Source organism: Lissotriton vulgaris, chromosome 3_2 (genome assembly GCF_964263255.1).
Source record: "Lissotriton vulgaris chromosome 3_2, aLisVul1.2, whole genome shotgun sequence".
NCBI classification, from domain to species: domain Eukaryota; kingdom Metazoa; phylum Chordata; class Amphibia; order Caudata; family Salamandridae; genus Lissotriton; species Lissotriton vulgaris.
This window is the reverse complement of record NC_141690.1, coordinates 176,264,416-176,282,892: the sequence shown is the minus strand read 5'-3', so window position 1 is coordinate 176,282,892 and position 18,477 is coordinate 176,264,416. Positions and strand designations below refer to the sequence as shown.

Here is an 18,477-nt window from a genome sequence, read left to right as displayed (position 1 = left end):
CATACCAGCGTTTACTCCCTGCCCTTTTCACTGTCTTTTTCTTATCGACTGCTTTGCGACTGGCTGAAATCAAGATACCTTAATTGGTGGAGCATACAGTATGGCCATATTCATTTTCGAATATGTCCGATATTTGTCTGGCTAGTGCTTTGCACATTTTGCATAAGTTAACTACTGTAACTATTTTGTATTCAACAGCTTTTGGTGAACGTATATATTTGTTAAACGTGTGTTTCATATGGTCTTAATTTGGAACTATACTTTATTAACGTTCAGAGTCTCCAAAATAATCAATCGGTTTCCAAAGGATCACAGTACAACCTATGCCTTGTCCAAGTTAGGCAGCTCCAGGATTAGCCACATGAAACAAATCAACAGTGTTTATTTTAGAAAAACGATGCATGCATTCCACTTTTTAAACCATTAGCTGCAATTTATTATTTTCTCACACATCACGGTACTCAGCTTGACAGGGCCCAATTTATTGGGGAAGCAGCATTAAAGGAAAATAGTCTGAATCCGTTGTGTTCGTGTTCTTATGGGAATGGTTCATAAGGAGTTTGTGAGAAATTGGGTTGTTGGTTGAGTGGGGTGGAAACCCTGCTCAAGCTACAGCCACAATCCCGGTCAGGGTAAACCAATAAATTACCCTCTGCTTAATCCTCTGGTAGCTTGGCACAAAAGGTATTCAGGCTTAACTTAGAGGCAATGTGTGATGTATGTATGCAGCACACAAACAGTAATAAAGTGAAAGCATAGCTCAAGAATATCCCACACCAATTAGAAAAATTGAGTAATTTTTTATAAACTATTTGACACAAAAACAATTAAAATACAAGTAGTAAAACCGGAGAGATGCCATTTCAAAGATTTAGATAAATATAGTGCTTAGAAGTTGAGTCACCAGCGGGGGTGATCTGGTTGTGCCAGAAAGGGACAAAGTCAAAAGTTCAGGCCAACGGCGATGGAGCGTTGGCCCGATACAGGGACCAAGTGATTCCACTGAACAAAGTACCTTAAATCCTAGTTGCAGGGCGTTGTGCTGTGCAGCGTTGAGGATGAGTTATGCATCAGTTGTTTCAAAGGGCTGGAGGCCCTGCGTGGAGGGTGTGTCATGCAGCGGTGGTTTCGATTAGGAGCTGTGAGGCTCTGTGCTGCGTTGGTTCTGCTATGACCATGGCTGGGCTGGCATCAGTGCTGGGTAAGGACTCCCTGCAGGGTTTAAAGTGATTGGGGACTTCTCAGTTCCTCTGGCTCTGATAAGGAGGCCAGCTAACAAGCCATTGGAGTCACTCTAGTGGCCCTGGGTTCAAGATGCAGATGCAGTCCTTTTCAGTCACCGAGTGGTGCAGTAGAGTAGCAATACCTCTTGAAGCAGAGCAACACAGTAGTCCTCCTTCTGAATCTTCACAGGACAAGATATGTACTGAAGAGTGTCTGAGGGTACTTTTTATACCAGATGCCTTCTTTGAATTAGGAGAAGTGCCTAGAGATTTCCTTTGAAGTGCATGGAATTTCCTGCCTCCCTGCGCTGGCTCCAGCCAGGCTGCCAACACAATGGGCTAGAAATGTAGTTCTTTGTGAGAAGGCAGGGCATAAACTTTTGACTTGTAAGTGGGGCTGTGCCCAGCTCCCCCCCCCATACTGCCAGTGATGGCCCATCCAGGCACACCTAATCAGTCTTTTGTGCAGCTGTCTGGGAGGAATATAAAAAGTTCAACTGCCAAATCCACCCAGTCATGTGATCCAGGAACAGACGCAGATACCAACAGCTAGGGCAGGAAAATTCTAACAATCGATACGTGGCATTTTCAAAATTGTGACTTAAATCCAACGTTCCCATTAAGGAAGAATCTAAATCAAAATTTCTCACACACCAAACATGAAAGCAATACCTGCTCCCAAACAAAAGTTAGCACCTATTAAATAGAACAAGGCAACCCAATGTTATCCAATGGGAGAGGTAGGTCAAACAGAAAAAGATAAAACTTTTGTTTTTCACTACCACCAGGGCATGTAAAACCTACAAGTACATGTCCAACTTTCAAATTACAACGGACCCTTCCCAATGGGCTGTCTAGTACCTGCCTTAGGGGTGACTTCTTTGTAATAAAAGAAGAGTTTAAGGCCTGGTAAGGGGGTTATTTTGCAAATCAAATTGGTAGTTTAAAGCTGCCAGCAAGCTGCAATGACAGGCCTGAGACATGTTTTAAGAGACTACTTACGTGGTTGGCACATTAAGTGCACTAAGCACACCAGCAGCATTTAAATTACCAGCCCTCTGTATATTGTATACCACTTTACTAGGGACTTATAAGTTAATTAAATATACTAATTTTACCATGTTTTAGGAAGTGAGAACAAGCACTTTAGCACTGGTTAGCAGTGGTAAAGTGCACAGAGTCCTAGGGTTAGCAAAATCGAATTCAGAAAAATAGGTGGGTGAAGGCAACAAATTAAATATGGGTAGCCCACCATAAGGTTGAAAGGCCTAACAGTGTTGCTATGCCAGGCATATGTAATTATCTTTTTGACTGTGTTACTCTAGACAGAGTGAAGTATACCAACAATTATGGTATTTGGCATCTCTCTTGTACAGTTCTGCCGCCCTGCAGAAGAAATTAACAAGGAGGATGTCTCTTCACATAGGACAATTGGAACTATAACAGAGTTGTTACTTGAAGACTTCTGGATTTAATGATGGTCACATATGCAATGAGTGAAGTACCACTAACATACTAGGGGGTTATTTTGGGTTTGGGGGATAATGGGAGGTTGGCCAAAAAGCGGCAGATGTTATGTTCACCTTATTTAAAGTGAATATCTATGTATTTTTGGTGGATGTCAGGCATTTCAGCCAATCCCTTAAAAACAATTGATTTAGTGATAATTAAGTATACACTCTAAATTAGCTGGATTGGAAATCAGCCAGATTTTATGTGACCTGGTGACAGCAAAATTATTAAATAACTCCCTTAAAACAGTAAAGAACAATCAAAGCTTTTCAGCTGCTTAAGCAATGGGTTTATTACTATTCAGCGACACTAGACAACTGTTAGACCTAGCATCCTTAGGGTTATCTGCCCCCAAAACGTTTGCCTCCTTACCTCCTCTTTTTGCCGTATCTTTCTGTTGGCATTAGGACTCTGAGCACTTTACCACCGCCAACCAGTGCTAAAGTGTATGGGCTTCTCCCCCTAACATGGTAACATAGGTGCATACACAACTGACATATTTAGTTTACTATTCAAGCCCTTGTAAAGTGGTATACCTTATACTCCGTGCCTGTAATCTAAATATTACTAGTGGGCCTGCAGCACTGATTGTGCCACCCACACAAGCAGGCGTTCAAACCCATCTCAAGCCTACCATTGCAAGGCCTGTGTGCGCAATTTCCTGCCACTATGACTTGCTATTTAAAACTACTTGGAAAGCCTTAAACTTCTCTTTTATTACACATAAGTCAATCCTAAGGTAGCCATCATGGGTTATATCTTTGGAATGGTAATGATAAATCCTCTTTAATAGTAACAAAATGCCACTTCTAGAAAGTGAACATTTCTCTGCTCTTAGCTTAGATCTGTGTGCCTGCAGCCTCTCTCCAATAAAAGTCTGGGGTGGGTGACACCTACACTTTGTGCATTCCTTCTAGTCAGCCACAAACACAGGAAGGGGGGTGTGACAGAGAACTCGTCTGCATTCATCTGCATTCTGATAGCTCTTCCTGGGCTGGAAGAGACATGGAGGAGCTTCACACCTGAATAGGCAGTGTCCTGTTTCCCACACAAAGGGCGGATTAACCCCCACAGATAGCCTGGCAGACAAGGTTGGGAGGAAAGGGGATCTGTGCACTATAAGGGGCTCCTTCAAAGTCCCCCTTACTTCAAAGGCACATCTGGGTATGAATACTGGGTGTATTGGCCCTTAAAATAAGACACTTTTGGAACTAGAACTGCTCTTTGTGCTGCTTAAAAGACTCATCTTTGGACTGGTGAGCTGAAAGACTTGCTTTTCTCTTTTGTTGTCCTGCTCCTCTCCGTCTTAGCTGAAGGAGAGCTAGACACTGCCTTTTCTCCAAGTGTCCTCCAAGGTCTAGTTGGCTTTCCTCCTGTTGCTTGAGACTCAGGGATATCAAAGTCTCTACTCCTGCTCCTGTGCCTGGTTCACTGGAAGTGGATCCAAATGCTTGCAACATGGACATCGATGCATCTCCTGTCTGGATCGACATAGACGCATCTCGCAGTTGCGACCAGGAAAGGTACTTTGTTCACATGGTCAACCGTGGGTCCTGTAGCCCGACGGCACTCCTTCGCGGTCTGCCCGAAGTTGGACTTTGCCCCAGTCCTGTGCAACCTCAAGTAATCCCTGAAACGCTATCTGCTTCTAAGTGCTATTTTTTTACAGTTATTCTTTTAAAATGCATCACTCTACTTTTACTTGTTGGATTGTTGTCACTTTGGTCTTGTTTTGTTCAGAATATAATAATCTATTTTTCTAAACCTGTGTGGGGTCTTTTATTGTGATGTTTTCATTGCGTTACTGTGTGTGTGTTGCACAAATACGTCCACGCTGCCTCTTTAGATAAGCCAGACTGCTCTGTGCCAAGATATCAGAGGGTGAGTACAGGTACTCTTTTAGTGTGTACCTAGCTTATCTTGACCAGGATTGTGGTTCCTGCTTGTATAGGGTGCATAGTCCCAGAAACCCCATTTCTAACAACAATCAGAGGAAGAGATGGCTGCTGTTTAATCAGCACAACAAATCAGTGCAGAGAACTGGAGGTATGTTAGAATGCATAGGGATAGTTTAGCAGCATTAAAGCCTTGTTATAATATGTGAGAAAATGCTTAAAATTTAGATTTCCTTGAATTAACTGGTAACAGTTATGATTTTTAATGTTAAGCCACATTTCCAGAGAATATATGCTGAATATCCAAAACAGGTTACCATCCAAACGTTTAAGAAAAGCACATGAAAGGACACAATGGAGTTGTAACAAAACACACATAATAAGTAAGTCTTGTTTGGGGTTTTCTTGAAAAGATTAGACTCCTGCATGCCAGGTGGCAAATGTGGGGTCTACAGTGGGGTCTGAAGTCTCAGTGGCCTCAGCAGGAAATTTGTCAGATCCCATCCAGGTGTTGGAGAAGACTGTGAAAGATCTGCAGTGGTGGTTGTTAAATCACAATGGGATCGGGGGCAGACACCTCTCTCTACTCCACCCAGAGTTAACAGGCATGACAGAAGCAGTGTTACTGGTTTAGAGAGATCAATGGAAGAGGTGGTAGAAGAGGTAAAGACCAGAGACTCTGGTCTCAGGCCGAGCCTAAGCTCCACAGCAACCTGCTGGAGTTGTGAGTGATTCACTTGGCACTAAGGATATTCCTTCTATCAAGTGGGAACAGGTGGAGGTTGCAGATAACACAACATCAATGTGGTACTGCAACAATCTGCCTGGAGTGGGGTCGTTGGCTTTGTGTCAGGAGGCCCATCACCTCTGAAAGTGGCTGAATATTCACAGCATATCCCTGATCAGCCAGAACATGGCAGGATATTTAAACGCCAAGGCAAACTCAATGAAGTATGCAAAAAAATGATGGATGGAATGCTTGATTTAATCTCAGCCAATGGTAATTACTCAGGCCACATTCCAGTCCATCATTATTTTACCCATCATCCCACCTCTGTTTGGACCCAGCCATATTACAATCAGTCTTGACCCTGCTCCAGTAGGAAGAGTCAAGCCCGAACGGCCAGACTGCGTCCTCCCTGATTGTGAACACAAGCAACCCAAGACTACTTTCACCCTTATTAGGGCTCAACAGTCCAGTATAGCTTCATTCCAGTGGTACAGTGTGCACAGGACTTACGTCCAGGCATACCCATCCCACTTAAGGTGTTGCAATGAAGTATTAAAAAAAGAAGTGATGGATGAAATTCTTGAATTAATCTCAGCCACTGGCATCGTAGTCCATCGTTATTTTATACACCATACCACCTCCATAACCTAGAAAACCCGGACATTTGTGCTCCTCGTGGTCAAGAACGGGCATGTTTGCACCAAGACACTGCCGCTCGCAACAGTTGCCAACACAATGTTCTAGCATGGCCTGTGTCCACGCCGACAGCGACCATCCACGATAACTAGCAACGCAAGATCTACTCTACGAGCGGACGGTGACCATCTGTGATGATCCACTAACACAAAAGTGTTGAGACAACCAGATCTTCACACAACAGCTACAACAGTCTGCAATGCTAGACCTGCTCTTCGTGTCAAAAGCCTCCTTCTTGCGACCTCCAACAGAACTCTTCATGCCATATTTAAGAAGGTAACTTCAGCTGGAGTAATTTGTTCCCTTTACTCGACCTGTGCTCCATCACAGATGGCCTTATGATTTTCCCCCTTCATTTTATTTATAAAAGTTTACTCCATTTTTCTTAACTGGTTTAAAATGTCTTTGTGCTGTGTTTTTAAGTTTACCATTTGCGTGCTGCATGAATAGTTAATTTTATATGGTTGATCATTTTATTGTTTACTTAGTTCCAATTTCAGTGTTTGATAAATCAGTTCAAAAATTCGGTTCAACTTTCATTCCAAATCATAATCATTATTCTATAGATCAGGCACTGTCATTTAAATGTGTCCAATGCATTTCGGGCATTGATGGCATGCCCTTCGTCAGGGAATTGACACTAGAAGTAAATGATAATGGCAAAGGTTAAAAAAGGTTGTGCATATGTCAAAAAAACAGTGCAAACAAATAGCGTTACATTGTAGCTATATGAATTAGCGGTGGTAGCCTAGTTACATTATGGCATTTAGAGAAAACAACGAAGTGAATTACGTTGACATGTATTGTGAGGGCATAGTTCCAAAAGATTGTGTATACAAAGCTAGATGGAAAAATTAGTCTGGTGGTCACTTACATGCCTGTTGAAAAAAGGGTAGCGTTGTAATCTGAAAAAAGGGAAGATAAACAAAAAATCCCGTCAGCGCCTATGGGCGTGAGGTAAATCGTGGTGCTCGCATATTAGAATACTGGGGGTGCTGAACACTAACCTGATGGGAATGTAAACGAAGTGTGGTCATCCGGTACTCGTCTCCGAAAAACGCCGGTGAAAGCCTTGGCTTCCCGCGTTACTTTGTTTCAAAACTCAGGGGTCACGTGATGGGTCACATGTGATAGAATTGGAAAACAGACTGACGGGAATCCTAGTCCGTGAAGGGAGGTAAACATGAAGGGTACATAAAAAGTGAAGGAATGTTGGTGATGGAAGCTTTCGGACATTGTTTATAGCCTTCGGCTACATTCTATGTTAAAGGCAAGGAGCATCGAAAAAAATAGAAAAATAGCGCGGTTGGTCTACGGGTGCATACTGAGTGAACGGGGGTGAAAGTGCACGGTATCTTGATCGTGTGTAGATATTATTTGAAGAGAACGGAGTATTGTGAATAAAGTTGTAAAGTGTCAATGGTACATGGAACATACACATTAACAACAATATCGATTATTGGAGCAAATAAATTACAGGTAACATGCAAATTCGGTTCTTTCATTCAACCCAGTGGGTTTCTGGGTTGATAGTTTATAGATCCAATAGTTCTCTCTTCTCAAGAGGAATTTATTATTGTCTCTCCCTTCTTGTTTGGATGCAGTCTCAAGAACAATGAACTTTATTTGAGAGACATTGTGGTTTTTCTCAACGAAATGTGCCGATAGTGCTGATGTGGAATTTTTAAGTCGGATGTTGGACTTGTGTTCTGTGAGACGAACTTTGATGCGTCGTTCAGTTTTGCCTATGTACATTTTTCCACAAGGGCACTTTATACCATAGATCAAATTGGCAGTATCACAAGTGGCGTTCACTTTGAGTTTGATGGCGTGACCTTGACTTGGATGGTTGATAGTGTTGCCTTTGATAATATTATTGCAGTTACCGCAATTTAGGCAGGGTTTAGTTCCCTTGTAAGTTATGGTTTCCTCAGGTTTGTGATAGAGAATTTCTCCCAAGTTTTTTGCCCTGGTGTATGCAAATATTGGTGGTTGAATAAATGCATTTCTGAAATCAGGTTCCATATTGAGTATTGGCCAGTGTCTCATGATGATCTGTTTGTATTTTTTGCTGCTTGTGGAATATTTGGAAACCACTACTGTCCGTGATTGCTCTGTTTTTGTGGTTGGTGTTAGAAGTTTAGGTCTTTCCAGTTTCTCGATTCTCGATTTAGTTTCTTCAATTAGGGTCTTCGGGTAGCCTCTGTTTGTGAATTTTTTAGACATCTCTGTGAGTCTTTGTTTGAGTGTTATTGTGTCAGAGGTAATCCTTTTGACTCTGGCCATTTGTGAGTATGGTAAGTTACGTATCAAGTTGGGTTCATGGAAGCTAGAATGTAGTAGCATATTATTCCTGTCAGTAGGCTTGACATACAGATCGGTAATGAATCCATGGGGGGTTACCGCCACTTTGACATCTAAAAAATTGACCAATGTTTCTGAGATGTCCCAAGTTAGTTGGATCCGTTGGTCAATGGAGTTAAATTTGGTAAGTTCCATTCTTAGTGTCTCTTCTGTGTCCGTCCATATGATGAAGTAATCATCAATGTATCGGATTAACATTTTTAGATGATTAGTCCAGTTGGTGTTCTTGAGAATGTGCTGCGTTTCGTACCAATGCATGAACAGATTGGCATACACGGGTGCAGCCGCATTGCCCATAGTAATCCCGGTAAGTTGTTGGTACCATTCGTCTCGGGTTTTGAAATAGCTGTGGTATAGGGTGAAATGCAAGAGTTCCATTATGAACAATTGGAAATCTTGGTCTAAGTCCGTATTTAAGAGTGCTGCTTCCATGGCTTCTATCCCCATGTTGTGGGGTATGCTCGTGTATAGACTGCACACGTCCGCCGTACATAGTATCACTTTTTCCGTAGGATTAAGTGTGATTTGTTGCAACTTGAGTAGGAACTGTGTTGTGTCTTTAATGTACGTTTGCATGGATTGCACTGAGGGTTGTAGATATCTGTCGATCAATTGGCCGATCGGTTGATGTAAGCTGCCTCGAGTAGAGACTATAGGTCTCATAGGAGGATTTGTAAGGTTTTTATGAATCTTTGGTACCATTCTGAGTGTTGGACTTCTGGGGTTGGTAGTTGTGAGGAAGTTTTTTGTCCTTTCTGTGATTGTTCCTTGTTTATATGCTTGGTCAATGATGTTTTTTAGGGTGTTGGAATATTCCATGGTGGGGTTGAAGTCCAATTTATTGTAGGTTGTCTTGTCCATCACATGTTCAGTGATTTTATCGTTGTACATGGTAGTATTCATAATGACGATCGCTCCCCCTTTGTCGGCTTTAGTGAAAGTGGTTTGGTCGTTCTTTGCCATTCTGTTCAGTGAATCCCAGTCTTTTTGTGTGATGTTTCTGATTTTCGGTTTTGTATGTTTGATTTTCATGAGATCCTGTTTCACTAAGTTTTCGAAAAGATCTAGTGTCTTGTGGCTTGTCGGAGCTTGGAAAGAACTCTGTGGACGCAGTCCAAGTAATTGGTCTTTGTCTTGCTGGGGACGTTCTGGTATAACGTTGTCAAAAAAATGTCTAAGTTTGAGTTTGCGCATTAATTTGAAAAAACTCACTTCTAATTCCAGGTGGTCTGTGGAGGTGGTGGGTACAAATGAAGTTCCTTTCTCTAGTAACTTCATTTCGTATGTGTTGAATTTCTGGTTGCTGATGTTAATTACTAGGTGCTCTGTGGTTGGCTCTTTTTGGGTTTCTTCTCCTTCTCTTTGGTTGTGGCCGTCGTGCTCCGAGTGTTGGGAGGGTCCCTTTCTTTCTCCTTTTCCTTTTCTTTGCCCTCTCCTGGGTCTCCTTTTTGGGCTTGGCCCTGGTCTAAAAAAGGGCTGCTCTCGTGTGTTTGACTGGTGGTTGGTTCTACTGTGGATGTTAGGTCTTGTGGAGTTCGTGTGGGTTGTGGTTTACGTGATTTTTGGCCCGATTCACTGTCAGTGGATGAAGTGTCAGTGTTGGAATTATAGGGGCGGTTTCTTCGTTTTTGGGCGTAAACGTCAGCCCACGTATAGACCTCTCCGAGTCTATAATCCAAGGTATCCTGCTTGAATTTTCTGATTTTACGTTCATTGATCTCTCTAGAGTGACGGTCAATTTGGCTTTTAATATCCTCCAAAGGGGTTTTGAGTTCCTCTTCTGACATCATTTTTGATAGTTCAGTTGATGTTTCCTCTATTTCTTTGGAGAGTTCTTCCAAGATAGAGGAAAGTTCTTGGATAATTAGAAGGATTAAATCCAGTGAGCACTTGTTAAGTATCTCATACCAGCGTTCCTGGAATTTTTTAGAATGCTTGCATAGGGATGGTTTAAGTGCAATTCGCAATCCACGAGGTATGCGTTGGTTTCTGTGGTACTTGATGAGGGTACTAGCATGTAATTGTTGGTTTGTTTTTCTCTTAGATAGGTAAAGTAGATGTTTTATGTTTTGCTCCTTTGACCGACGATGTTTCTTGTGTTAGTTCCTCCCTGATGAGAGAGTATATTTGGTCCACATCTTTTGCTTCAAAGGCAAAGGTGGAGGCTCTGGCCTCCGTAGTTTTAGAGATGTCTTCATAATTGCTCATGTTGTTGTTTTATCACGGTTGATTTTTGAGTGCGTGCTATCAATCCAATGGACGCTGAGGGGGTAACAGTAGTATGATGCGGAAGATGCACAGCAATATGTTTATTCTACGGTAGACAAAAGGATAATCTGCGCTTTAGATTTTTGGTGGTGCACAACCCGGAGGCGTCGAGGGTCCAACGGCGTCGGTTTATATACTTAGAGTAGTGATACTAGAGAAACTCTAGTTGCATCCCGTGGTTGGCACACAAGTGTTTGTGTTTCCTTTATGCAAGAAAACGGCTTCCATTCAATTTTATATGGTTGATCATTTTATTGTTTACTTAGTTCCAATTTCAGTATTTGATAAATCAGTTCAAAAATTCGGTTCAACTTTCATTCCAAATCATAATCATTCTATAGATCAGGCACTGTCATTTAAATGTGTCCAATGCATTTCGGGCATTGATGGCATGCCCTTCGTCAGGGAATTGACACTAGAAGTAAATGATAATGGCAAAGGTTAAAAAAGGTTGTGCATATGTCAAAAAAACAGTGCAAACAAATAGCGTTACATTGTAGCTATATGAATTAGCGGGGTAGCGTTGTAATCTGAAAAAAGGGAAGATAAACAAAAAATCCCGTCAGCGCCTATGGGCCTGAGGTAAATCGTGGTGCTCGCATATTAGAATACTGGGGGTCAGATTACAACGCTACCCTTTTTTCAACAGGCATGTAAGTGACCACCAGACTAATTTTTCCATCTAGCTTTGTATACACAATCTTTTGGAACTATGCCCTCACAATACATGTCAACGTAATTCACTTCGTTGTTTTCTCTAAATGCCATAATGTAACTAGGCTACCACCGCTAATTCATATAGCTACAATGTAACGCTATTTGTTTGCACTGTTTTTTGACATATGCACAACCTTTATTAACCTTTGCCATTATCATTTACTTCTAGTGTCAATTCCCTGACGAAGGGCATGCCATCAATGCCCGAAATGCATTGGACACATTTAAATGACAGTGCCTGATCTATAGAATAATGATTATGATTTGGAATGAAAGTTGAACCGAATTTTTGAACTGATTTATCAAACACTGAAATTGGAACTAAGTAAACAATAAAATGATCAACCATATAAAATTGAATGGAAGCCGTTTTCTTGCATAAAGGAAACACAAACACTTGTGTGCCAACCACGGGATGCAACTAGAGTTTCTCTAGTATCACTACTCTAAGTATATAAACCGACGCCGTTGGACCCTCGATGCCTCCGGGTTGTGCACCACCAAAAATCTAAAGCGCAGATTATCCTTTTGTCTACCGTAGAATAAACATATTGCTGTGCATCTTCCGCATCATACTACTGTTACCCCCTCAGCGTCCATTGGATTGATAGCACGCACTCAAAAATCAACCGTGATAAAACAACAACATGAGCAATTATGAAGACATCTCTAAAACTACGGAGGCCAGAGCCTCCACCTTTGCCTTTGAAGCAAAAGATGTGGACCAAATATACTCTCTCATCAGGGAGGAACTAACACAAGAAACATCAAGTCGGTCAAAGGAGCAAAACATAAAACATCTACTTTACCTATCTAAGAGAAAAACAAACCAACAATTACATGCTAGTACCCTCATCAAGTACCACAGAAACCAACGCATACCTCGTGGATTGCGAATTGCACTTAAACCATCCCTATGCAAGCATTCTAAAAAATTCCAGGAACGCTTGTATGAGATACTTAACAAGTGCTCACTGGATTTAATCCTTCTAATTATCCAAGAACTTTCCTCTATCTTGGAAGAACTCTCAAAAGAAATAGAGGAAACATCAACTGAACTATCAAAAATGATGTCAGAAGAGGAACTCAAAACCACTTTGGAGGATATTAAAAGCCAAATTGACCGTCACTCTAGAGAGATCAAGGAACGTAAAATCAGAAAATTCAAGCGGGATACCTTGGATTATAGACTCGTAGAGGTCTATACGTGGGCTGACGTTTACGCCCAAAAACGAAGAAACCGCCCCTATAATTCCAACACTGACACTTCATCCACTGACAGTGAATCGGGCCAAAAATCACGTAAACCACAACCCACACGAACTCCACAAGACCTAACATCCACAGTAGAACCAACCACCAGTCAAACACACGAGAGCAGCCCTTTTTTAGACCAGGGCCAAGCCCAAAAAGGAGACCCAGGAGAGGGCAAAGAAAAGGAAAAGGAGAAAGAAAGGGACCCTCCCAACACTCGGAGCACGACGGCCACAACCAAAGAGAAGGAGAAGAAACCCAAAAAGAGCCAACCACAGAGCACCTAGTAATTAACATCAGCAACCAGAAATTCAACACATACGAAATGAAGTTACTAGAGAAAGGAACTTCATTTGTACCCACCACCTCCACAGACCACCTGGAATTAGAAGTGAGTTTTTTCAAATTAATGCGCAAACTCAAACTTAGACATTTTTTTGACAACGTTATACCAGAACGTCCCCAGCAAGACAAAGACCAATTACTTGGACTGCGTCCACAGAGTTCTTTCCAAGCTCCGACAAGCCACAAGACACTAGATCTTTTCGAAAACTTAGTGAAACAGGATCTCATGAAAATCAAACATACAAAACCGAAAATCAGAAACATCACACAAAAAGACTGGGATTCACTGAACAGAATGGCAAAGAACGACCAAACCACTTTCACTAAAGCCGACAAAGGGGGAGCGATTGTCATTATGAATACTACCATGTACAACGATAAAATCACTGAACATGTGATGGACAAGACAACCTACAATAAATTGGACTTCAACCCCACCATGGAATATTCCAACACCCTAAAAAACATCATTGACCAAGCATATAAACAAGGAACAATCACAGAAAGGACAAAAAACTTCCTCACAACTACTAACCCCAGAAGTCCAACACTCAGAATGGTACCAAAGATTCATAAAAACCTTACAAATCCTCCTATGAGACCTATAGTCTCTACTCGAGGCAGCTTACATCAACCGATCGGCCAATTGATCGACAGATATCTACAACCCTCAGTGCAATCCATGCAAACGTACATTAAAGACACAACACAGTTCCTACTCAAGTTGCAACAAATCACACTTAATCCTACGGAAAAAGTGATACTATGTACGGCGGACGTGTGCAGTCTATACACGAGCATACCCCACAACATGGGGATAGAAGCCATGGAAGCAGCACTCTTAAATACGGACTTAGACCAAGATTTCCAATTGTTCCTAATGGAACTCTTGCATTTCACCCTATACCACAGCTATTTCAAAACCCGAGACGAATGGTACCAACAACTTACCGGGATGGCTATGGGCAATGCGGCTGCACCCGTGTATGCCAATCTGTTCATGCATTGGTACGAAACGCAGCACATTCTCAAGAACACCAACTGGACTAATCATCTAAAAATGTTAATCCGATACATTGATGATTACTTCATCATATGGACGGACACAGAAGAGACACTAAGAATGGAACTTACCAAATTTAACTCCATCGACCAACGGATCCAACTAACTTGGGACATCTCAGAAACATCGGTCAATTTTTTAGATGTCAAAGTGGCGGTAACCCCCCATGGATTCATTACCGATCTGTATGTCAAGCCTACTGACAGGAATAATATGCTACTACATTCTAGCTTCCATGAACCCAACTTGATACGTAACTTACCATACTCACAAATGGCCAGAGTCAAAAGGATTACCTCTGACACAATAACACTCAAACAAAGACTCACAGAGATGTCTAAAAAATTCACAAACAGAGGCTACCCGAAGACCCTAATTGAAGAAACTAAATCGAGAAACTGGACAGACCTAAACTTCTAACACCAACCACAAAAACAGAGCAATCACGGACAGTAGTGGTTTCCAAATATTCCACAAGCAGCAAAAAATACAAACAGATAATCATGAGACACTGGCCAATACTCAATATGGAACCTGATTTCAGAAATGCCTTTATTCAACCACCAATATTTGCATACACCAGGGCAAAAAACTTGGGAGAAATTCTCTATCACAAACCTGAGGAAACCATAACTTACAAGGGAACTAAACCTTGCCTAAATTGCGGTAACTGCAATAATATTATCAAAGGCAACACTATCAACCATCCAAGTCAAGGTCACGCCATCAAACTCAAAGTGAACGCCACTTGTGATACTGCCAATTTGATCTATGGTATAAAGTGCCCTTGTGGAAAAATGTACATAGGCAAAACTGAACGACGCATCAAAGTTCGTCTCACAGAACACAAGTCCAACATCCGACTTAAAAATTCCACATCAGCACTATCGGCACATTTCGTTGAGAAAAACCACAATGTCTCTCAAATAAAGTTCATTGTTCTTGAGACTGCATCCAAACAAGAAGGGAGAGACAATAATAAATTCCTCTTGAGAAGAGAGAACTATTGGATCTATAAACTATCAACCCAGAAACCCACTGGGTTGAATGAAAGAACCGAATTTGCATGTTACCTGTAATTTATTTGCTCCAATAATCGATATTGTTGTTAATGTGTATGTTCCATGTACCATTGACACTTTACACCTTTATTCACAATACTCCGTTCTCTTCAAATAATATCTACACACGATCAAGATACCGTGCACTTTCACCCCCGTTCACTCAGTATGCACCCGTAGACCAACCGCGCTATTTTTCTATTTTTTTCGATGCTCCTTGCCTTTAACATTGTTTATAGCCTTCGGCTACATTCTATGTCCGAAAGCTTCCATCACCAACATTCCTTCACTTTTTATGTACCCTTCATGTTTACCTCCCTTCACGGACTAGGATTCCCGTCAGTCTGTTTTCCAATTCTATCACATGTGACCCATCACGTGACCCCTGAGTTTTGAAACAAAGTAACGCGGGAAGCCAAGGCTTTCACCGGCGTTTTTCGGAGACGAGTACCGGATGACCACACTTCGTTTACATTCCCATCAGGTTAGTGTTCAGCACCCCCAGTATTCTAATATGCGAGCACCACGATTTACCTCACGCCCATAGGCGCTGACGGGATTTTTTGTTTATCTTCCCTTTTTTCAGATTACAACGCTACCCTTTTTTCAACAGGCATGTAAGTGACCACCAGACTAATTTTTCCATCTAGCTTTGTATACACAATCTTTTGGAACTATGCCCTCACAATACATGTCAACGTAATTCACTTCGTTGTTTTCTCTAAATGCCATAATGTAACTAGGCTACCACCGCTAATTCATATAGCTACAATGTAACGCTATTTGTTTGCACTGTTTTTTTGACATATGCACAACCTTTTTTAACCTTTGCCATTATCATTTACTTCTAGTGTCAATTCCCTGACGAAGGGCATGCCATCAATGCCCGAAATGCATTGGACACATTTAAATGACAGTGCCTGATCTATAGATATAGATATAGATAATGATAATGATTATGATTTGGAATGAAAGTTGAACCGAATTTTTGAACTGATTTATCAAACACTGAAATTGGAACTAAGTAAACAATAAAATGATCAACCATATAAAATTGAATGGAAGCCGTTTTCTTGCATAAAGGAAACACAAACACTTGTGTGCCAACCACGGGATGCAACTAGAGTTTCTCTAGTATCACTACTCTAAGTATATAAACCGACGCCGTTGGACCCTCGACGCCTCCGGGTTGTGCACCACCAAAAATCTAAAGCGCAGATTATCCTTTTGTCTACCGTAGAATAAACATATTGCTGTGCATCTTCCGCATCATACTACTGCATGAATAGTTAACACATTGCCTCTAAGTTACGTCGGACTGCCTTTGTGCCAAACTACTACATGGTTAAGGACAGAATAATTTAAGGACTTTTGTGCTTCGCCCGGACAAGATTTGTTGTTGTTGTTTGAGTGGGGCTTACAGACAACCCCTACTCTCCTCCTCCCCCCCCCCCCCCCCCCCCCCCAGCCCAAGCCAATAACCCAATTTCTTACACCAACAGACGGAGAATTACAGTTTTAGGAACAGCCATAGACTGAGCAAATCAAGGGCTGATCATCTAACCCAAAGTCAGGCTCCACCTTCCCCAATTCTGTAGGTTTCAAGGTCCTGGATTGACATTCTTTTCTGTTTAATATACGATTCAAGACGCTAAGTATACTGAAGCAAAGGTCCCGTTTACTTTCAGAAGGTGGCATAGCATTAATGCTTATGCTATGAACCTGTGATATTCTTCTTTTGATACAACAACATTATTTTATGAGACAAAAGAATGATTTAAGAACCCTAGGAGTCCAGACTATGATACTTTTTACCACCCTCTGTCAACTGGTTACCATCAGTTCTGGAAGCTCATAAAAATATAACTTTTAAAGCATACTTGGAGTTGTCTAGTACTGACTGGGCAGTATCCTAGAAGGTCTGATTTTCGCGCCTGGCTGAACTCTCAACTCCTATGTTTTCTAAATTGCCTTTTTGTGTACAGCTTTCTTGCTGTTTCAATGATCTGCAGTTACCTAGGTAAAGCGTCATGTTTTGTACAACTCCTAAATAAATAAATATATGAAAAATGTTGGTATGTTTAGCAGTGTTCATTATACCTCTTGTATCTTCAACCATACACTGATGTTCTTTTTTCGATATCAAGTTAGGTTAAAGCACAGTTTAGCAATGACGGACACTAAAGTTGTTCCTTGGTGTTTCTTGAAAGTCTTATTCATAGAGACACTTGTGCTTGAACTTAATAGAACAGTCTCATGAAGCAATACATGTGCTGAGCTATTTGCTTTTTGATGTTGTACCTTTGCTGGGCATGCAACTGAAAATGCCCCTTTATTCTGCAAAAAATTCCAGACAATCTTCTTGTGTTTGGGAATTTTAAGTCTGTCTCCGGAGTTTGCAGATAAGAGGTTGTGCAGTACTTGACAGGAAAGTACAGCATATGTTTTGTGTTTTCTCTTTTTTCTGGAGAAAGCAATATTTTTTGAATTTCAAATATGCCTCTAAAAGAGTTATGAAAATGTAAATGTCCATTTCAGATGTTAGTAACCAAACAAAAACACACACTTTACATATGGTGAGGTTTCTTTTTTTTGGGATCTGGAATGATAATAGCTGGAGATGTAGAACGGAAATCAAATTACATTTGCTCTTTTACCAATAAAATGGAGTGAAATATTTTGTTGTATTTTACTAAGAATTTAATTTCAACTGGTTTCTAATGAATAGAACACTTCTCACCAACTGAGATTTTTTTTGATCTTCAGGAGTCCATTTCAGTGCAAGTGTACTTCTGTAGAAGTGATACCGGTTTAAAAGAAGCAAACAGCAAAAAAGGTCAAAATGAAGCTCATTGCTTAATTGAAGTCGGAGTCTGACATGAAGTCTGAATCCGAAATGAACGGCTGGACATGGGGTGCAGTTTTTTATATGCTCGCAAACTGACATGTACTATCTAGACTTCATGAGGACAAGTCTTCAAAAAGAACTAAATGTACCCTTATGACAATTTTTTGTGTGTGTGTAGAATAACGATGCATGGAAACACGTACAGCCATGGGTAGGCCTGATGGTGTGCATCGCCGTGTCTATGAGCAGGCATGCCTCATGCATGGTTTGCGGCCCCAAGAGTCAGACTTCGATCATTTAAAATTGCGTTTTTGTCTTTGGCCATGGCTTCCCAGTAGTCTAGTATCAGCATAGCGGGCTAGGCCTGTCCCTTGACATGGGTAAAGTCATGCACCTGTCCTAGGACTGTGGACAGCAGGCGTGCTCTCACTGACAGACAATGAACTACTGTCCCTTTTGTGGATTTAGCACATACAGCGGTAGTGGGCAGTTTTCTGTGAA

The 18,477-nt window shown here is 41.3% G+C and overlaps 1 protein-coding gene across 1 annotated transcript in view; it reads right to left on the bottom strand.

The window, feature by feature from the left end:
* Window positions 1-18,477, bottom strand: part of LRPAP1 (LDL receptor related protein associated protein 1) — a 144,392-nt gene that overhangs the window by 24,377 nt on the left and 101,538 nt on the right. The window lies entirely within an intron of this gene.